Source organism: Ambystoma mexicanum, chromosome 7p, assembly GCF_040938575.1.
Source record: "Ambystoma mexicanum isolate Mex_15411 chromosome 7p, UKY_AmexF1_1, whole genome shotgun sequence".
Lineage (NCBI taxonomy): Eukaryota > Metazoa > Chordata > Amphibia > Caudata > Ambystomatidae > Ambystoma > Ambystoma mexicanum.
In genome coordinates, this window is record NC_090939.1 from 298,416,938 (window position 1) to 298,439,791 (window position 22,854).

General features: G+C 49.3%; 1 protein-coding gene across 1 annotated transcript in view; it reads left to right on the plus strand.

The window, feature by feature from the left end:
- Positions 1 to 22,854, plus strand: part of LTN1 (listerin E3 ubiquitin protein ligase 1) — a 1,629,727-nt gene that overhangs the window by 933,292 nt on the left and 673,581 nt on the right. The window lies entirely within an intron of this gene.

The following is a 22,854-nucleotide window of genomic DNA, read 5'->3' on the forward strand; positions in this document are numbered from 1 at the left end:
AGCACAGCGTCCACCATCCAGTGTCTACAACAGCTCGGATTCTCCATAAACTTCCCAAAGTTGCACCTAGTGAGCGAAACTCACACTCAAACCTGCATCTCCAGGCCCCCGGACGAGAGGGTGGCAGCACTTCTGGCAAAGGTACACTGCCTCAGCAGTGCCCGGATGGCCCCAGTCCCCAATTACGAGTCATTGCTGGGAATGATGTCATTGTGCATCCCTTTGATCACTCACTGCAGGCTGTGCATGCAACAGGTGCAGGAATTCCTGGATGCCCGATGGATACAGGCGTCAGGGTCCTGGGGCGATCGTATCATTCTGACATAAACCTTCAAACAGAGCCTTCACTGGTATTCAGCGAAGGTACATCTGGTGAAGGGTGCCCCATTCAGGCTGCCGAACCATAAGGCCACTGTCACGACAGATGCCTCGCTGGAGGGCTGTGGCGCCCACTGTCAGGACCAATGCACGAGAGGCCTCTGGCCCGAATCAACCTTCTGGAGTTGCAGGCGATTTTCTGGTCCCTGAAGTCCTTTCTTCCCCTACTAGCAGGGAAGGTGGTACGAGTCTACACCAACAATACGACACCAATTTTTTATGTCCGCTTACAAGGGGGAACCAGGTCCCCACAGCCATCCAAGGAAGCTCTGACCCTCTGCCACTGCAGCACCAAATGTTTCTCATTCCCCTCCATCTGCGGGGATTCAGAATACCCTAGCCGACTCAATCAGCAGGGAGCTGCGCTCTTGTCACGAGTGGGAACTGCACGAGGATCAAATTCATATGTTGTTTCAGACTTGGGGCTCTCTGGAGATCAACCTTTTTCCCACCTATAACAACAGTCGGTGCAAGAGTTTCGTCAGCCGATCACCAACACGGCGAGCTTGGGGGATGCCTTGACATTTTCATGGGAGGGCAAGTTCCTGTATGCATTACCTCCGATCCCGCTGGTGTCTCGAGTCATCCACACCTTCAGACTATATGGGTGCAAACAGATATTAGTGGCCACTGCGTTGCCGATGCAGTTTTGGTACTGAGACCTCCTTGCCCTCTCGTCAGCTGCTCCTCTCAAGTTGACATCAAACCAGGCTCTTCTGTCCAGGATCTAATGGGCTGTACTGCACCATGACTCTGCCTCACTCAATCTGATGGCCTGGCTCCTGAGTTCTTGTAGTTTTGGTTCCTTAACCCTCCCCCAAACATGCCAAGAAGTCCGGGCCCAGCCGAGACCTTCGTCCACTTTAAGGTGCTACATGAGCAGGTGGAAGCACTTCCAGGTGTGGTGAAGGAGCCAGCAGTTGCGGCCACATGCCATTCGACCACAAGACATTTTGCCTTGTTTTTTATCCTTGGCTCAGTTTGGCTTGACGCATTCTTCTATCAAAGTGCACCTGACTGCAATTTCCAGATAAAACCGTTCCACAGGCGTACCAGCTGGTCCCACTGGCTAGGGAAGGAATTCTTACATGGGCTGTTCAGGTCTTTTCCACCCGTCTGTCATCCAGCTCCAGCATGGGAACTGAATGTGCTGCTTTCAAAGCTCATCAAACCGCCTTTTGAGCATATGCACCAGGAATCCATCAAGCATCTTTCCTGGAAGACTGCTTTCTTGGTGGCTATAACATCGGCCAGGTGGGTGGGTGAAATTCAGGCATGTTCCTGCAAACTGCCTTATTTGACAATTCACAAGGAGAAGGCTATCCTTCGCACTAACCCGACGTTAATGCCTAAGGTGTCGTCCTAATTCCATCTGAATCAACCAGTGGTTTTGCCAGTGTTGTTCGGCACTCCGTCTCTAGCGGAGCTGGATGCACTGCACGCCCTCAAGTACTATGTGGCACATACTAAGTAATTTTGTTCTACGGATCAATTGCTTGTGTCTTCCATTTCAAGGTGGATTGTGGCCTGCATTTCCTTCTGCTACCAACAGGCCAGCAGGCCACTTCCGGGCAGGCCCGGGCTCACTCCACCAGTGCAGTGTCTACTACCACTGATTTCCTCTCCGGCATACCGCTACCTGACATCTGCCATGCAGCTACCTGGAGATTGGTCCATATATTCACCAAGTCCTACTGTGTAGACAGGGATTCGGCAGAAGAATCTAGAGTTGGCCAGTCAGTTCTGAGCAACCTTTTGCCGTGAGGTTAGTAAGTCTCCAGTGGTAAATTGTGGTGGAAGCTTGCCTCTGCCTATATTTGTTTATAAATACTGCTTTGTAATCTATTCACAGCATCTGAGTCTATGAAAGATCCAATGCTCGAGAAGGAATAAGTTACTTACCTGTAACTTCGGTTCTCCAGAATGGAGTCTGACATGGATTCACGTGCTCATGAAAATTCCCTGTTGTCAGGCCGGGAATCTTCAGCAAAAGAAAAAACAGTTTCACTTTCGTTTATAAACCAATCACTGAGCTCTGGGTCATACTGCCCCCAGCAAATGACTGCCCTCTCCCTAAGCCCCTCCTCTGGCAGCCATCTTCAGATTTTTACTGCACGTTCAAGTCCTCGTGTTTTGCTCCGAGAGCTTTCTGCGTTTTCTGCGCTTTTTTGATGGAAATTCCTTATTTTGTTGAATTTGAGTCCGTGTGCTCCATCGTATACTCATCCGATTAACAGGGGCCCGTTTTTCAGCATCTTTCATCGCCTCTCAAGGGCAACATCGTCGTGTGTTTTCTTCTTGGAAGCTTCCAGAAGACCATCAGGCCTACTCCGCACCAGACCATGTCAGAGGAGGAGGAGGACGGCGCTTCCCTCTTCAAGCTCTGCTCCAGCTGCAGTTTGCAGAATGTTTTCACAGTCAAGCATTCACAGTGCCTGTATTGCCTCCACTCAACACACAAAGATGAAGATGGTGAGATCTGCCGTGGCTTCTCCAAGCGCACGATGAAAGATCGACTCGGCTGGCGACATGGCTTAAGGCCAGGGCCTCTACCCTGGGCGGTTCACATGGGCAGTCCGTATCTAGCCAGCCAGAGAGGGCTTGTAAGACCTTTGAGGGTATTACATCCGTGGGGGCCCAAGACAAGGCCAAGCACTGCGAGTCCACTTCCGTCGGGGTCGCTGTGCAAAGCAGGGCACGTTCGTCTGTCTGCCTCGGTCTCCAGTCACTGCTCCAGCTCTTCGTCCAAGAGAAAGTCAGCGACCCCAGGGAAGCGGGAGAAACTGGAGAAGGCCAAGCAGGACAAGTGGTCCGACCTGCCCATGAAGGCCCAGGTGGCCCAGGCCAAATAATCATCCTCGATCGAGTTGGTGGTGGCCTCCCTTTCGAACGCAAAAGGGGTGGACGCAGTCCAGGGTGCCCCGGTGCCGGCCAGAGTGACTCACTCTGCCAGGAGAAGAGTCTTCATTCAATCCAATAGAAAAGACTCCGGAGAAGAGGATGCCGGACCTCAGCCCGAGACCGACCCCTCAGGATCCGAAGAAGGGGGTTGGGAATAACTTCAGGGCATGGACATTTCCTCATCCGACGAGGATGAGATAGATTCTATCCACACCATCCCGGAGGAAGGTGTGGATAGATTCTATCCACACCATCCCGGAGGAAGGTGGTGACAACGATGAGAACGTCGAGGAGATGCCCCCTGGAGACGGCGGCAACGGCGACGTGGAGAATGTCGACGGGGATGACATGGGCGCTGGTCCCAGCCGCCTTGTTCCCCAGAGAAATCTGTCGCAGGATATCTTCTCCACACTCTGGGGTCAGAGATTCAAAAGAGGATGCCGATGGCACCTCCAGCCGCACCACCGGCAGCGACCCCGTTGACACCGGGGCAACCACTGTCGAAGAAAAGGAGAAGGGACCCTACGCCTCCATTCTAACCAGCGCTTCCCTCCTCCCTTAGGGGCTTGGGGACGGACACAGCGAATGACTGACACGGACAGTGGGATGTCCCCTCCACCATGGGCTTCCCTGCCAGACGAAGTGTGGTCCTTTCACTCCATTATCGCCCATTCGTCAGAGTTCTTCCAGCTTACCTGGGAAGAGAAGGAGGAGGAAGGTTTTCTGTACCAGCGCCGGGAGGGAAAGAGTTAGACCATTCTGTTGGTACTGCTCCTGGACGACGTCTGGGACAAGGGACTGGCCCTTCTGAAGAACCCCTCCTCGGCCCTTGCCAAGAGGGACCATCTTGAAACGAAAGACCAGACTCTGGAGTCTACACCCAAGTGCCTGCGGTCTCAACCATCGCCGGGCTCAGTGGTCTTGGGTGCCGCCAGGAAGAAGTCGGCTAGCTCGTCGTCTTCTTCATTTGCACCCCCGGACAACGAGGAGAAGAAATTGGATTCCATGGGTAGAAAGGTAATCTACTCAGCGGCAACGACGGTCAAGGTGACCAACGCCTTAGCGATCGTGGCCAGTTAAGACCGGGCGCTTTGGTATAATATGGCCCTGCTCCTTGATTTCATCCCCGATGACAGCGAGTTGAGGCATCGGAGATCCTTCAGGAAGGTGAGGTGGCGTAGGACCACGCTTTCACTGTGGCCCTGGACATTGCAGACACGGGTTTCCGCCAGATGGGAAACAGAGTTTGTGTCGTAGCTGGCTCAAGGCCACCAACTTTAGACAGGAGGTCCAGACGAGGGTCCTTGACATGCCTTTTTACAGAGACAACCTTTTCGGGAAGGCTGTCGATGAATCCCTCCAGGCCATCAAGACTGACATGAGACTGCCCGTGCCCTGGGCACACTGCAACAGCACTGTCCGTCTTTTCAATCCTCAGGAGGGAAGTCGAGCAGGCCCTCGAGGGGTTTTCGGCGGGGGCTCATCCTCTTACCGCCAACCCTCCCGTTCCACAACCGAGGAAGCCAATAGGGGTCGCTCCAAGGCCTTCGGAGGTGGCCGCCGTCGTTGTCAAGGCTCCCAGGACGGCATGCCGGCCTCCAAGCAGGACTGAACCGGCCAAGGCGTCGGGCCCCCACCCCTGCAACCATTGGGCGGCCGGCTGGCGAACTTCGTCAGCGTGTCGGAAACCATCTCCACCGATTGATGGGTGCTGGACGCTCCCGCCCACGGACACACTTTGGAGTTTCAACGGAAGTGTCCGCAGATACCATTGTTGGCCTGACAGGAACAACACATTCCTCAGCTGCTGCTGGAGGTTTGGGCCATGTTAACACAAAAAGGGACGATAGAGCTAGTCCCAAAGCGACTCAGGGCTCTAGAGTCTACTTAAGATATTTTCTCATAAGAAAAAAGACCGGGGGCTGGAGGCCCATCCTCAATCTACAACGACTCAAGTACATAAAGTCACAGAAGTTCAGGATGGTCACGCTGCAGCACGTGCTCAGCCAACTGGACGAGGGAGACTTTCTGTCCTTGTTGGATCTGGAGGACGCGTACTTCCCCATCCACGAGAAGCAATGCAAGTTCCTGCACTTCATTGTACAAGGGAAGCATTACCAGTTCAAGGCTCTCCCCTTCGGACTGATGTCAGCGTCCAGAGTCTTCACGAAGTGCCTGAAGTGGACAAGGTTTCCATGTGAACAGCAGTTGAACAAGGGTCATTCAGTCCTAAGGGTTTGTCTGAGTCTTTCCTCAAGAACATTGAGCCTTTTTGCATTGGGCTCATTCAATGACTGAAGTCTGGGTAAGTAAGTGGCCTCTTTTCGTTAACCACTGGTCGGGTATCTCAGAGCGATATCGTAAGCACTTGTGCTGGAGTTTTATGCTTCTTGTAAGGAGGGTTCCTAGAGTCTCCCCGAGTTGCGGCAGGTCAGGAAGGCTTCGGTCTGAAAGGTGTAGCACAGTCCCATCTCCCTGTTTCAGACCACAGAATCGACTACTCAACTGACTGACTTCCCTCCTTGCCTGGGCGACACTCAGCACTATTGTCATACCTGCTTGCCAGAGCCTAACCTCCACTCCAAAGTGAGCCATAATGCCTTCTTGAGGCTGTGTAGCAGGTTTAGTGGCAGAAAATAGTACTCTATCCATTGCAAGGCTCTGATGATCACTACCTTCTAGCACCTGATAGGTTTACTATTGGACAGCAGCATTGTCATGGATCTTCCTCTAGAGAATCTAGGAACCAATTCTCATTACTCTTGTGTGTAGGACTAACGGGTGTTAATATCATATCTACACAGTTGTACGACTAAAACAAGTATTTGCACTTGAAATGCAGTGCCTTACTATACTCAAAAATAGAAACACACCAAGAATGCTTTAATTTTTTTTATAGCATTAATGTATATTCTCTGTAGAGGTAATTTTGTTCAATGTCAAAACATTTTTTTCATTGTCAATCAACATGCAGTTTCCAATATTAGCAGTAATGTAGTTAAATATGGCCCTAGCATTTTATGTTTCTTCTATTCACTTCTAGTACTTTAAAGCAATCTACAACTACTAAGCCGTGTGTCTGTGGCCATCTACAATGGTGGTACAGTAAATCTTGAAATTATATGCATAGACTTCCTGTCAGTATTAGCAAGCCAGTTTTCCTAAAAACAATCCAAAGCTAGGGATTCAGAAATTTGTGTAAAGCAATGTAACTGCCATACCCCCAATTAGGATTCCTCTTTCATTCTCATGTGCTTGAAGGGTTGACTTTTCTAAGAAATAAGCAAAGGATAATGGTACTTAATGTGCTATTCCCAAACTCCTATCACATTAAAACTAGTGTCTAACCAGCACAAGGGCAGTTGAAAGGCAAAACATCATGGTGACTCTTAATGGTTTAATAAAGAAATGCTTCAGAATTGGTCAAAATGGCTTATTTCAACACCCGCGATATTGTAACGGACACAACATTTGAACTTGGAAAAATTGGCAAAAGTGAACATTTTTTGCCTGATAACCTGATTTGCTCTGCCATGGTGAATTCATTCAAATAGCTACTTGCTTCCTCTTACCCTGGCAGTTTAGCCTTATGGTGCAGCTATGTCTCCCAGCAGGGCCCCTTGTAGCTTCTCATAAGGAACACTGTGTCTGTCTTCTTCTGGTCTGCTGTATCTTGTAGCTAATTATGTAATCTGAAGACAACGTTATCCAAAACCCACTTTTTCCCTGCTGGCTAACCTTGACTTGTCTGCCTTTTTGTCTTAATCTCTTGCTTCAATCAAACCTTGCGGGGAGTGTCATTTCTCATAGACTTATGTTGCTTTTGCAGAAATTATCCTGTGCAAATGTCAGCAATGTCTGTAACCTCTCCCAAAAAGGTGCCTTTTTGACAACATGTTTTATTCTATTCATCCCAAAAACTGTACCTGAGACTTGTTCCTCATAGTTTCAATTGTTTTGCAAAACCAGCTTTGCGCAAATCGGACATAGATTAAATTGTCTTGTGACAAATTGATGTCTGCCCCTTCAAGAGGAGAAGGATAAGCAGAGGTTAAAATGCCTACTTAGCCATCACACATTTGCAAACCAAGAGACAACACATCATAAAAGTAAAAAGGGCACAGTCAGTAGACATACCTCCTTTGCCTTTTGTGGTAACATGGGCTGAGGGAAGGCTATACTCGAGAGCGGTGTGAATGTGGTTCAGTAGCAACCTAAACAGTGAAGTACACTTTCCAAAATAAAGGAATGCCCAGTTAAGGTTCTATATAAATATCTACTCACTTAAACAAACCATATACAATAACTAATCGAAAACACTAAACAAAACCCACCCCCAGGAAAGAACACAGAATAAGGAAAGATAGCAAGATACAGCACTCTGGGTAAAAGCCACATTGTTCTTGAAATGGAAATGTTATTACGTGCAAAAGGGTTCAAAGTGACCCAACCAGTCTCTAGCCCAAAAATGGAGATGACAGTCAGCAGTCAATAACATCTTTTTGCGTTTATTGGCGGTTCAACCGCTTCAAACAGACTTTGATCTGTTGTGCGAGTGGTTCAAGCCATGCTTGGGTTCCGCAAGTCGTGTTGATGCAAGCCGCGAGCTGGTGTCGAGCTATGGCGAATATAGTGGCTCGGAGCGGTACGAAGGCTGCATTTGAGCAATGCAGGTTGGACTGATCACCAGGATCAGTTTGTGTCTAGGTTGTAACCTGTGGGTAGGGGAGGTGAGTGACAATCGCGTGGTTAGAATCCAAGGTCAGCGACAGTTCGGAGCAGTGATCCTGATGCTTCGATGTGCGTTTCAACGATGTCAGTTTGAGGTTGTCGTCTGTGTTACTGCTGGTTCGGGTCAGCGAGTGAAACTCCAGTGGTTTGAGATTGGGTACTGCGATAAGCAGTTGATTTGAGCAGGTGATGGGCTCTGCGAAGTATGAGATGATGTCGAGCTGGTTCGAGAAACATTCTGGCCAAAGGCAACACCGGCGGGTCCTGAGGTTCGGGATACGGCGAACCCGGCTTAAAAGCGGTTCAACCGGTTTGTGACCATGAAAACCGGGTTCATGGCTGTCTTGGTCCTGAGGGTCCTGCGAATCCCAATCTAGGGATTTAGGTGAAGATGGGTCCTCGTTCCTGGGCTCGCAAACACAGAGGAGGCTGGCATACAACTACAGTGGTCCTTCAACACAGTGAGGTCCTGGGTTCAGTTGTAGCTGGCAGAGAGGCGGTCCTGTCCTAACTGCAGTTCACCGCCTACTGGTCACTGGATGTTTAGGGGACAGGGATGGTTAGAGGACAGAGCCTTCCCTCTGCCTTGAATATTCCGTTATTATCTCACTGGCAGAGGACTTTGAAAAGATCAACTCTCCCAACAGAGGTCCAAGGAATTTGTCAAAATGTGACGCACAGAAGGAGTGGGAGATCCCGTGATGTGATTGGACTAAAGCTTGCCTTCTTTAGAGGACCATTCCTTGTTCTTATAAACAGTGGACTTTGCCACCTGACATCACATGCAAAGTGCTTTGAAGAAAAGTAGGTGAAAGGGACATGAAGGAATGATAGAGGCACAGCGAAATGCAATGGTGGAACCTTCCTCCAGCTGTAAAGAGCTCCCTCTGTCTACACTAACCCTGCCTCCTTCCATTCTCAATAGGATCAAAGACATTTTCATATGCAGCACCCTGGTGTGAATCCAAGCCTTTTTTGTACATGGTTTATTACAAAAACATATACACCATAAAATGTTACATAAATAATTTCAATTCAAATAAATTCATCACTGTTAGGTACATTAAATCAAGGCTTTTGTGAAAGGGTGTGCCCCTTGCTTCCTGATCCCATGACAGCTTTCTACGGAGTGGCTGTCTCTTTGGGGAGGATGTTACTTGCTCTCACAAAGGCACAAAGAGAGGCAATCCCCAAGGCTACAGTCCTGCCAACTTTGGCAAAGGCATCCTTTTTAAGAGCATATTTATTTCACAGTTGAGCTTAGCTCACAGGGCTGACAAATGAATGATATCAAATTGCTGTGGCTGTAATAATTATAACTACCATCCACAATACCCCAACTCAGGTATTGCTTATATTTATAGTTTATTTTGCCACTAGGACAGTACCCTCATAATTGTGGAGTTTAGGCACAGAGGTGCATATATCAAATGTAGCCCTTCCACTGCAGAGACTTTGCTGTCACTGCAGCTGTCAAATGGGCATGTGTCCTCTGAGCCAGCCTGTGCCACTCGTAGAGCAGGTGCTTCAGATGCATCAGGTACACACTATGCTTTTGGCATGGATCTTTTGAAAGGGGAATCTGATCTGCAGATTTCCTTTGCAGAGATGGAATTATCTGCATCATTTTATTAATAAAATCAAAAAAGCCAGCGCTTCTACACCCTTGCCAGATGGCAATTCCTCCCACATCTTCCCACAATAATTGCAGCCAATCAGTGACTGCTTCATAAGTATGACATTTTTGAATAGGCACTTTGGTCTTTACAATGTGGCGGATTTTCAAATATGTTAGTATGGAACTGTAAAATTGAGTTTTCCGCCTTATTTTAAACTCTAACTCTCCATTTTCCAAGGACACATTCTTCAGAGAACATAAAGCCATATTTTACATCTTGTTAAGGTCTGAATGCGCAGTATGCTATTAATTCTTTTCAAACCAACATGTTTTGTTTTAAAAAATAAAACCCTGCACTGTTTTTGATTCTATGCATACTTTGTATTACAAAATCCTTTGATATGGGCATACAAAATGAAGCAATGCATTTTGTAAATTAAACTTTCTAAGTCATTATCTGTGCTCTGCGTAGCTTGTAAAAAATGCAATTTTAATTTAATAAAGGATTGTCAATATGGATGCTTACTGGTGTGTGTTTTGCAGCTGACATGCATTCTAACTGCATCTAATGCAAATAGAAAAGGTTTCACCTACCTTTGAGTGTTTCAACTTAAGGTTGTGTCACACCAATGGTGATGAATTCATATATGTTTGTGTGTCAGTGTTTCAACTGAAATGTATGATAGATTCAATAGTAAAATCACAAATTGTTCAAGACTAAATTGCTTGCTGTGGTTTGTACAGCTTTCAGCACAGGCTTATGCATACAATATGCAACACTTATGTATCTCTTACTGCTTGCCCTTGAGCTGACCGATGTCTAATCTCATTGAGGCCTCCCCACATTATCGTTCTTCCTCTCATTTCTCCCAGTCAATTAACTGATCGACTGGTGGTGCCATAGTCCCTGACTATTTTATGGTCCCTACTCCTCCAAGGGACTGCCAACCTTCTTTCTTTCCTACTCCCCTTCTTTTTCTCCCGATTGCCTCTTCGCTGTGACAATTCTCTGCCTCCACCTCCTCCTTAACCTTTCTCGCGCTACTCCTTCCCCAACATTGTCTGCTCTCTCCCCTTCCTTGATGTGTATCTTGTCCAGCCTATTCTGTTAACTCCCCTTTTCCTTAATATCCACGTCCTCTAAACCCTTCAGCTCCTTCTGCACCTTTTTCTTCTCCTGCTCCTTCAACTCCTTCTGCTCCTGTTCCTTGAACTCCTTCTGCACCTCTACCTCCTCCTACATTTTCAACTCCTTCTAAACTTCCAGCATCTACACCTTGGGCCCTTGCTTCACTTTCAACTCATTTGGCACCTCAAGATCCTCTCTTCCTGCATCTTCAAATTATGTTGAACGTCCAGCTCCTCTTGCACCTCCAATTCCTCCTGCACCTTCTGCCGAATCCAGGGAATTCATCTCTTCTCCCTAGTAGGGAGCCACCCCGTTTGGGGCTAGGGAGGTAAGCCTGCTATGCTTAACACCCCCTAGGGGAAGGGGGAATCTCACTGTGGGAGCCCCCTGCCCCTTTTGGATTGGCATGGAGTCTCCAAATAGGGTTTCTATTCAGCCTCCCTTATCTAAAAAGGCCCATTTCTTTGATGGCTATGTGGGAGTTAAAGAGGACAATAGTATGCACGTTCCTTTAGACATGGATGATTTATTCCCTTTATGAGAACAACAGTGTCCAGTGCACAGAAACAGGATGTTGTCCAATCTTGCTGCAGTAGGGAGTTTAAACGAATAATGAGAACAACCAAGAGCGGGAAGGAAGTCCTGGGCATTGAGCAGCAAGAAGGAATGTCCCACTGGAAGGTGGATTCTGGAGACCGCCCCACAGAGTTGGCATGCTTGGCTGCGGAGCTCTGGGAACTGCGTACCGCTGCTCTCCCCTATGCAGACCCCAGTCAGGGGAAGTTGACCATAACTGAAGAGGGGAACAGACCACGACAAAGCTAGCTGAATGCCGCCCGCAACTGACACTGCCAAAAACCCATCTAGCAGTGACGGGATGAGCCAAACTTGATGAAGAGATGCGGAAGGTCCAGAAGGAACCCGAGCCACGGTTCAGCATCCATTTTAGCGACCGCCTCTTTGGAGGAACACCCAGCACTCAAGGTGTGTGGTTGTAACAGGGAACCAGGTGGAGGACGGAGTGGATCGGGCAAGCCCCAAGCAGTGGAAAGAGAGAAATAACCTCACGATGGAATGGTAGAGAAAGAACCTCAAGGCAGTGTGGGAGAGAAAGAGCTCCAAGCCGGGGTGAGCGCGAAAGAGCCTTAAGCAGTGGGAAGGGAGCAAGAAACCCAAGTTGGGGTGAGGGAGAAAGAACCCCAAGCCGGCGTCTGAGAGAAAGAGCCTCAAGCCAGGGAAAGAGGGAAACAACCCCAAGCTGGAGAGCGAGAGAAAGTGCCCCAAGCTGGAATGAGAGAGAAATAGCTCCAAAGCGGGGTGAGAACGAAAGTACCCTAAGCAACGGTAGAAGTCCAGGGCCGCAAGAGGGGGTGAGAAATACTACAACTCAAGAAGGATTAAGAAATACTATACCCTGCATGGGAGTGAGGGACACCATAGCCGTTGGTGGAGCACCAGGAAGCAAAGGCCAATCTGGGGAGGAAAGTACAAAGCTGAAACTTGGAACAATAAACTTAAGCACATGTCTTGGAAGAATGCTGAGTAAAATATTTTTTTTCAGAAGAAACGTTAAACTTTGTCTATGAAAAGACACCAGAGACACAATTGGGCAGCGAGGGGGTAGGGAGAAGGGGTCAGAAACCGGCCAAGATCCTATATGAATTGGAAGAAATCTCTTCACAGACTTGCTCTGATAGAATTTGTTACTACTTGTTGGTGGTAGGGACAGACCGAGGTTAGACCAGACTTGTGACAGTGGGCTGATTTTCATTGTAAGACATCCTGTCAATCACCTTCTTTTTCTTATTTCCGATATATACTAAGGCAAAGAACTGCTTAGAAATAGGGAAAAGAAGGGCCATATTTTCATGTTGAGATAAAGAAACCTTGAGAATCATGATCTCTTGTGTGCCTCCTGAGTCTGACTTACCACAAGTGGTGTCAGAGGGGGATGCAGACAACCAGCTACAAGGTTGGGACCCATGTTAGTGAGATGCCTTAGTCCAACAGCTAAACTACCAATACACTGTCACATTTGCTGTGCTACTCTCTGATTTCACCACCTGCTCTCACTCTCCCCGATCTTCAGCCCCCAAAATCTCCTGAACAATGTCTTCAGCACAACTTCATTCTCTGATCATTCCCTGGGTATTCTTCACAACCAACCCATCCAGAAATCGGGTAACTCATGTAATCTGCGTTTATCTCCATTCCCTCAGCTCTTGCCCTCTTATCAATTCTTTTTCTTCAGAGCTGCTCCTGCTTGCTCTTTTGTCATCTTTGAACCAGGCTTCAGCCATGGGTCACCCCTCTGATCCTCCGACTGAATATGACAATGCAACTTTACCTGTGACACTGCAGTAACTCAGTCTCTTGAACACCTTGCCCCATCAAGGACCCTCTTCTCGCTCTGTTGACAGCCCTACCCTTATTAAAATCATCCTACTGTACTAATCTCAATTTGGCTCTCTGCTCTCCCGTGCCCGCAACATGTCTAAACTCTACAGTCCATACTCACCTCCAACTTTGCCTCCTCCTCAGAAATTTCCTAAATGAATGACACACTAACCAACCTCCTTTGTCCCCAACCTATTCCTCCCCTTCATCTGTTGCCTCGGCTTCCTCCTCTTAGAGCCCCAGAGAACGCTGCTGCATGCCTCCGCACCCAACCCATGCCAAACTCAGTTGCCTCTGCGACTGCCAGAAAGAGGTTGGCTAACCCATCGTCATCCTGCTCTGTCCCCCCAGACAAGGAAGGTAAACGCCTTGATGCCTTGGGTAAAAAGATCATAACCACTGCAGCCACGACTATCGGGCAGCTAATGCAATTACCATATTGCAGGTTACGATAGCGAGCTGTGGTACAAGTTGGGTCCCCTGCTGGAGTTCCTACCGGATGACAAGAAGCAGGAGGCCTTGGATATCTTCCATGAAGGCGAGTTGGCATCAGACCATGCCATTATGGTCTCTGTGGACATTGCCGGTACTGGTTGTCACCAGCTTGGGAACACAGCGTTCCTTTGCCGGCAGGGTTGACGCAAGGCCACAGATTTCCAACTAGATGTCCTTTCCAGGGTCATGGATAATGCCCTTTGATGGATCTGCCCTTTTTGGGAAGAAAGTGGATGAGGCTTTACAGTCCATACAAACGGACACCTAAACCGCTAGCTCCTTGGCCACACTGCAGCAGGAAAAGAGCATTATGGCAGGACTTCATGGGATAACCGCACCACATACCAGTCTTCCTCCTCTTACAAGACCCCATACTCATCAGGGGACCAGTACAGGAAAGCATCCCAGTCCTACAGGTGTTTGCAGCAACGCTGTGGCTCCTCCCAATCTAGTGATCAGTCTGGAAAATGGGCAAGCCGAGGGTCAGGTCCTTCTGCTTCAGCAGCCTGGTGGGAGGACTGTCAAGGTTAGTCGACGAATGGGTGCTATCCCTTCTCCAGCTGGGCCACTCGCTGGAGTTTGTGGACTACCCATCGGACATTACTTCCATGCACAATCCAGAGAAGTTGCGACACCTCTTGCTTCAGGAAGTACGAGCTCTGCAGCAAAAGGGCGCATTGGAGAAGGTTACCAAGAACGAGCTGGGCACAAGAGAGTATTCCTGATACTTCCTTGTAAGGAAAAAGTCACTGCAGAACAAGTCAGGGGGTTGGAGGCCCATATTAGATCTGAGTGTTCTCAACAAGTTCCTAATGGCACAAATGTTCTGCATGGTCACACTACGACAGATGTTGTCCCAGCTACAGCAAGGGGATTTCTTGGCATCCCTCGACCTCGAGGATGCCTATTTTCACATCCCTATTCGCCTCTCACAATACTGCTACCTACACTTCATGGTGTCAGCAGTACATTATCAGTTCAAGGCCCTTCAATTCGGCCTGCGGTCTGCTCCGTGGGTGTTTACCAAATGCCTCTACGCCAGCGGTGGCTAACCAGGGGCGGAGGGGTGTTCACATCTACCCAGATCTAGACGACTGGTTGGTAAGAGCCCCCTACTATCTGCTGGCAGAAACCAACACTGCCACCACCACCCAGTGTCTACAGCAACTGTGCTTCTCTATCAACTTCCCAAAGTCGTGCCTGGTTTCCTTCGCAACAGGCACTCTTTCTCGCAGCAAGACTCAAGACTCAACACCCAAACCTGCACCGCCAGACCCTCGGACGAAAGGGTGGCAGCTCTTCTGGAAAAGGTGCACTGCCTCAACAGCACCCAGGTAACGCTAGTTGGCAACTACAAATCCCTGCTGGGGATGTTGTCATCATGCATCCATTAATCTCCAACCGATTGATGGCTGGTGCAGGAATTCCAGGATGCCTGCTGTATCCAAGCCTCAGGGTCATGGGACAACCGCATTGCTCTGATACCGATTTTCAGACAGAGCTTTCACTAGTGGTCAGTGAGGGAACATCTGTTGCAGCGCACCCTGTGTAGGTTGCTGGACCATCAGGTTACCATCACGTGGGATGCTTCGCTTGAGTGCTGTGGCGCCAACTGTTAAGACCAATACACCATGGGCCTTTCATCCGAGGAGGAAAAGAGTCAGCACATCAACCTGCTGGAGCCAACAGGCAATATTTTGGGCACTGAAGTATTTTCCTCCTCTCCTGATGGGAAAGGTGGTCCGGATTTACACCGACAACACAACGTCTTTATTTTATGTCCGCAAGCAAGGAGCAACAAGGTCCCCACAGCTTTCCAGGGAGGCTCGAGCCCTGTTGCATTGGGCTCCACAGCAGGACATGTTTCGAATGGATTGTGTCCTCCAACATATTCCTCATCTTTGACATGTAATGTCCAGCTCCAGCTGCTTTGGAAAATATTTTCGGCAGAGGACGCCCTGTGTCGATGGCGTTGAGTTGATGTCTCTCGAAGGCCTCCGTTTAGTGTGATGTCATCCAATGTTGTAAGTAGCATGCACGGTGCCCGTTGGCCTCAGTTCAGTTTTTCTGCAAACGTGTTTGCTCTGTGAAACTTGATACGCCTTGTACTTCTGAAGTACTGTTATTTTGAATTTCTTCGGCGATGTCTTAATCTTCCACCCCGACGACTCCTTGTTCCGGGTTCAAAAAGTGTAAGCAGTGTGACTCCAAGATGTCGATCACGGATCCGCATTGCGTCTGTCTGTGCTGCCTGGTTGAGGGCCACAAGACGTATACTTGTTTGAAATGTCAAGCTATGACGGGGAAGGCCTTGCAGGAACGAAAGGGGAAATTGCAGGTAGGCAAGATATTTAAGCCCTGTAAATCCCAACCGGCTGGGGCTTCGACCGACGACTCGAGGGGCAATTCTCCTCATCGGAAGAAGTCCAAGCGCTCACGGTCCCGTAGTGGTTCCCGCCACTCTTCGTCTTCGTCGAAAGCGGTCGAATCGGAGGCACCACCTTTCACCTTCCTCGTCGTCTTCGTCAGACGGTACCCCTGAGAGAGTGACATGCCCGTCCAAGTCATCGACACCGGCGAAGTGGGAAGCTTTCCGGATGGAGATGCTTAAGATCTTTGCGAGACAGGGCAAGGCTCCGTCCGCTCTTTCTGTGGAAGCTGGCAAGGAGCGGTCTCAACCCGACACTCGCGCCCTCGAGCCCGGTACTCGGCATGATACCCATCAAGAGCCCTCGGGACAAGGGATTGAAGTAGCACTCTAAGCGGAGAGAGAGAGGTCACAGTCTCTGACTTCGTCGAGGCCTTCGAAGCCTTTGAAGCCCTCAACGCCGTTGTTGGTGCCGGTTGCAGCTTCGGCACCTGTCAGGCCGTCGTTGACGCCAGTGGTGCCTGCTTTACCACCTCCTGTTGACCCTCTTAGAAAGGTTTTGGCTAAATCCAAGTCGAGGCATTTGACACTTTCAAAGCCTCCTGGCTCTTTGCCTGAGAAAACCTTTGTCCCGCTTTCTAAAAAGGATTTTTTTTAGGCACCCCTCTTCTATTTTTGAGGAGGAGGAACGTTCAGAGGAGGAGGAAGAGGTCCCCTTTGGGCTCCAGTATGGGACACCTAATGTGTCTGAGTGCCTCATTTCGGAGGACAGCAGGATGCAAGACCTGTGCGACACCTTGGATAACGCAAGTGGGATCGATACATCTCCTGAGTTGGAGTTCGATAGGCCTGAACCTGGGGAGCATGCCTACTCTTCATATAGACGCCTTATGACGAAGGTGGTGTAGTACTTGGACTGGTCCAGACCTCTTGCCCCTTATGATCAGGATAATCTTTCTGATATTTTGGACCGGGGTCCGCCTACGGATACTGTGTTACTGTTCCGTGTGACTCTTCAGAAAAGGATGGCCAGGAATCGGGAGACCCCAGAGACTAATCCGGCGGTGGCCAAATCTTTGACTAGAAAATACCACCACTCCAGTAGCGACCCCGGCTGTCTGTCACAGCACCCCACTCCCAAGAGTCTGTTTGTCCAGGCAGCTACGGCTGCTCTCCTGGTAGGGACGATAAGCGCATAGCTTGATGGGCGTGGAAGGTATTTTCGGCGGGGAGTATGGCATTAAAAGCAGCCAACTCCACCTGTGCGCTTGCTAAATTTTCATACACTCTGTGGGAGTGCATCTCCATGGCGCCGGAGCATATTCCATAAGGAGAACAGAGGGATGACTTCCTGGCTCTTGTTAAGGACGGCAAGGAGGCCATGTGTGAGTCCCTCCAGTCTGGATTGGATTCTGCGGATAGTATCAGCAGATCCATGGCCACAAGCACTGTGATACGCATATTTGCGTGGTTGCGGAAGTCGGGTTTTGCACCCGATGTGCAGGCCTGTCTTCACAACATGTCATTTGACAGGTCTCAACTTTTTGACAGCAAGGCTGACGAGAGCCTTGAGAAGCTGCAGACCTCTAAAGCGACCGCACAATCTTTAGGTGCCGCCGTTAGGCAGCCTCAGCCTTTTTCGTTCTAGTGGACAACCATGGAGGGGTAGATCCTTTCGTTATTACTCCTCATTTGGAAATGCGAGAGGAATGGCCAGTCAAAGGGGCCTACGTAAGTTCCCTATCGGTGGAAGAGGCAGAGGTGCCAAGTCAGCTCCAGCAGCAGCCTCTGTACCATCGGCCTCTACAACAGCCACTTCAAATCCACTCTGAAGGCTTCTGTCACAGTTCACTAGTGGGGGGCAGGCTGTCTCAGCATCTCGAAGAATGGCGAGCCATTACTTCAAATGCGTGGGCTCTGGAAACAATAGCCCACCGCTACAGCCTTCCCTTTATCAAGAAGCCTCGAGTAAATCCACAGGGGAAATGCTCCTTGAGGGTTCCGGACCAGCTCCTTGTGCAGGAGATTTTAACCCTGCTGGAGAAAGGCGCTATAGAACTAGTGCCTGTAGCGGAGAGGAACAAGGGTTGGTATTCCCATATTTTTTGATTCCCAAAAAGGATGGGGGACTGAGACCCATCTTGGACTTGAGATTCTTGAACAAGTTTCTCTGGAAAGACAAATCCATGATGGTCCCTCTTTCTCAGATCCTTCGGGCCCTCCAGCTTCAGGATTGGTTGGTGTCATTGGACCTTCAGGATGCTTATTTTCATGTGCCAATCAATGTCCGGCACAGAAAATACCTGGGGTTCGCCGTTTCGAGTCCTGCCATTCGGGTTGACATCCGCCCAAGGGTTTTCACCAAGCTGATGGTGGTGGTGGCAGCACATCTCAGGAGAGCTCTACCCCTACCTGGACGATTGGCTGATCAGGGTGCGTTCTCCCGAGCAAGCCCTAGATCATCTCAACGTTACCTGCCACTCTTCACAGACCGGGCTTCTCCCTCAATTTCAAGAAGTCCCATATGATGCCTTCCTAACAGCTCCAGTATATCAGGGCTGTTCTAGACACTAGGGAATGTGCTCGCCACCCAAGGTGAGGGCTCACGACATTCTCAAGATGGTGATAAAATTCCAAAATGCCCGGGATCATCCGGCCTTTGAGTTCTTGAGGTTGCTCAGCCTCATGGCATCCTCAATTTTCCTGGTGCCAGAGGCTTGCTTATGGATGATATCCCTTCAATGGGCTCTCCGGTCACAATGGTACCAGTTCTTGGGACGGATGCTGGACTGCCTCCAAATTCCAATCAGAGTCTCCCAGGATCTGCTGTGGTGGGCCTGCGAGGACAATGTTCTGAATAGCGAACACTTTTGGCAACCATGGCCGAAGATAGTGACTGACGCCTCACTTATGGGGCGGGGAGCTCAAACCAACGATTTGTCAGCGGTCGTTGGTCTCCATCGGAGTCCAAACTACACATCAATCTTTTGGAGCTGAGGGCAATCAGCCTAGCGCTGAAGGCCTTTCTGCCCTCTGTGCGGGGAAAGAATGTCCTGATAATGACAGACAATACAGTGGCCATGCACTACCTCAACAAGAGGGGAGGCATAGGGTCACTACCACTGTTCAGAGAGGCAATGCAGCTCTGGTACTGGGCTATTCAAGAAGAAATCTTCCTGTCAGCGGTTTACCTGGCCGGGGAGAAGAACACAGCGGCGGACAGTGGGAACTAGCTCAGGAAATCCTTCAAGAGATCTTCGCCCTTTGGGGAAACCCTCAAGCGGATCTGTTTGCGACCGGTGTCAATCGAAAGTGCGAGCTGTACTGCTCAAGATCATTTTCTCCAAGGAGCTCTAGGAGACACATTCATGGTGGATTGGGAATTCTCGCTACTGTTCACGTTTCCTCCAGTCATCATCATTCCTCAAGTAATCAGGAGGTTGAGGAGGTTCGGGAAACACATGATCCTCATTGCCCCGGATTGGGCCAGGAGAACGTGGTACCCGGACCTTCTGGGTTTGACCATCTGTCCTCCGATACGTCTTCCGCTAAGGGGGATCTTCTCTTGAGAGAAGAGGGTCAGGTTCTCTATCCAGAGGTCAATCTTCACGCTTGGTTTCTGAATGGTTGAGGTACAAGGATTGGGACCTTCCGAGTGACATGATGGAGGTGTTGCTTTCGGCTAGAAGGCCAGCAACAAAGTCTCTGTACTGTTGCCATTGGAATACGTTTTGTGACTGGTGCAGAGACCGGAATGTTGATCCTTTTCAGTCTACAACACTGGATGTTTTATCCTTACTGCTTTCTTTAGCTCATAAAGGTCTACAGGTTGATACCATCAAGGGGTACCTGGCAGCGCTGTCCATCTTTAATCGCTCTTCAGAGGAGTTTTCCTATTTTAAGAGCCCTCTGATCACTCAATTTCTTAAGGAACTCACGAATGTGTTCCCACCTTCTACATTTCAAGTTCCGGTATGGGACCGCAACCTGGTTTTAAAATTACTGATGGGTGCTTCTGTTGAACCATTGCACTCATGTCCTTTGAGGTTGTTAACCTTGAAGACAATCCTTTTGGTTGCTCTTACATCTGCGAGAATAGTGAGCGAATTTCAAGCGCTGTCTTCCAAGCCACCCTTTACTATCTTCCACAAGGACAGGGTTGTGTTGAGAGTAAAGCCCTACTTTTTGCCTAAGGTGGTTTCGGAGTTTCACCTACGGCAGAAAATTGTGCTACCAGTGTTCTATCCTCTTCCCCATCCTGGTAAGGACGTGGAAAGGCTACATCGGTTGGGTCCTACAAGAGGGTTAAGCTTTTATATTTCCAGGATGTCCAAATTGAGATTGGACGACCAACTCTTTGTAGGGCATGCTACAGACTGGCAGGAAAGGACCCTTCCGAGGGTTTGCGTGCTCATTCCACCAGAGGCATGTCCACTTCATCTGCCCCGCAGAGAGGTGTCCCTATTAAGAACATCTGTGATGCTGCAATGTGGTCATCTATACACACGTTTACCAGGCATTACTCTCTGGATACTTCCCACGCTCAGGATGTCTTTTGGCGAGGCAGTCCTTTATTCTGCCCTTTGAAAATTTTGCATGTCTAAATTCTACACCCTCCTCCTACGAAGGATATTGCTTTGGGAGTCTGTCAAAGATGAGGAATACGTTATTCGACTGGATGTTCCTTCAACGTATTCCTCATCGCCCTGCCAAACTGCCCCTCTTTTGAATTTCCCATGCTATTACAGCTTTTGTTCCAACAAGGCTGAGTACCGTCCTGCCCGTGCTTATGGGCACTTCTGATGCACGAAGAGAGGGGAAAAACAGAACTGAGGCCAACCGGCACAGTGCGTGCTACTTATAACATTGGATGACGTCACCTTCAATGGAGGCATTCGATGGACATCGACACAACGCCATCGACGCAGGGCGCCCGCTGCCGAAATGTATTTCCGAAGCTGGACATTACATGTCAAAGATGAGGAATACGTTGGAGGAACATCCAGTCGAAAGAACGTTACCAGTTGGTTAGTAACTTATTCTTGTCATTCCCCTTCATCTACTGGGGATTCATAACACTCTGGCGGACTCCCTCAGCAGGGAGTTACGCTCTTGCCGCGAGTGGTAACTGCACAACGACCAGCTTCACTTGTTTCAAATCTCAGGCACTCAGAGATCGACCTATTTGCTACCCACGACAACGGCGCCTTTGCATTCCCATGGGAGGGGACGTATCTGTATGCATTTCCCCCCCCCCCCGATTCCTCTGGTGCCTCGAATCATACACACCTTTAGACTGTATTGGTGCAAACTGATATTAGTGGCCCCTGCGTGGCTGAGACAGTTCCGACCTCCTTGCCCTCTTGTTGGCAACACTGAACAAGTTGCGCCTACACTTATCGCTCCTGTCCATGAATCAGGGAGCAGTGCTGCACCACGACCGGCCTCTCTCAATCTGACAGCCTGGCTTCTGTGTTCTTAGAGTTTGGGATCTGTCCCTTCTGCAAGATAGCTTGGAGATAATGGCCAAGGCTAGAGCTCTGTCCACCTTGAAGTACTACAAACCATCCACTACGACCACTGACCATCCAGCCGGAGGATCTGTTGCCTTATTTGTTGTCCCCGGCTCAGTTTGGTTTACGGCATACTTCCATTAAGGTGCACCTAGCTGCGATCACCAGGTGCTGCAGGGGGGTTCCATCCCTGTGGTCCCACCGGCTGGTGAAGGAGTGTTTGCTTGGGCTGTTCCGGTTTTTACACCTGTCCATTGCCCAGCGCCAGCATGGGAGCTCAATGTGTTTCTCGCAAGACTCATGAAGTTGAGCCCATGCACCAAGCACCCATTAAACATCTTTCCTGGAAAACAACGTTCTTGGTGGGCATGCCTTTGGCCAGGTGAGTGAAATCCATGCGTTTTGCCTGCAAAACCACCCTATTTGTCGTTTCACCAGGACAAGGCTGTTCTACGTACTAACCCAACCTTTGTACCAAAGATGCCATCTGCTTTGCATCTAACTCAACACGTGGTTTTGCCCGTATTTGTTTGCACACAGACGTCTCCAGCGGAGCAAACACTGCATACGCTGGATGTGGTGCACGCCATCAAATATGTGGCGCGTGCTAAGTCATTCCATACAACAGATCAACTTTGTTTCATTTGGACCTGGACCCGGGAAGGCTCTCTCAAAGTCCTCCATTTCAAGGTGGATTGCTGCCTGCATCTCATTCAGTCATCAACAGGCCGGTAGGCTGCTTCCCAGCAGGCCCCGGGCTCACCAGAGCAGTGACTGCAACTAGTGCTTTCCTCTTAGGATCCCAGTGCCTGTTATCTGTCATGCATCCACCTGGAGATCGGTGCATAAGTTCACCAGGTTTGACTATGTCGACAGAGATTCCACTGAAGAGTCTAGAGTCAGCGAGTCGGTTCTGCTGAACCTTTTTCAGTGTTGTTGGTAAGTCTCCAGTGCTAAATTAGGCAGGGACCTTGCCTCCACCCATGGGTATTGTTGTAATACTGCTTTGTAATCTATTGACAGCATGTGAATCTATGAAAGATCCAATGTTGGAGAAGGAATACGTTACCTGTAACTGGTTCTCCATCATTGGTATCTTTCATAGATTCACATGCAACCCTCCCACCTACCCAGCATGGCTCGTCTTTTGCCTCTTACTGCCACTCATGTGCGTTTGCCATATTTGAAGATGGCCGACAAGGGAGGTGTTAAGGGAGGTGTTAAGGGAGGTGTTAAGGGAGGTGTTCCTATTGGCTGTGAGTTGTATGAACCAAAATGACTGTGATGTAGCACAAAAGTGACTGAACGTTTTCAGTTTAAGTTT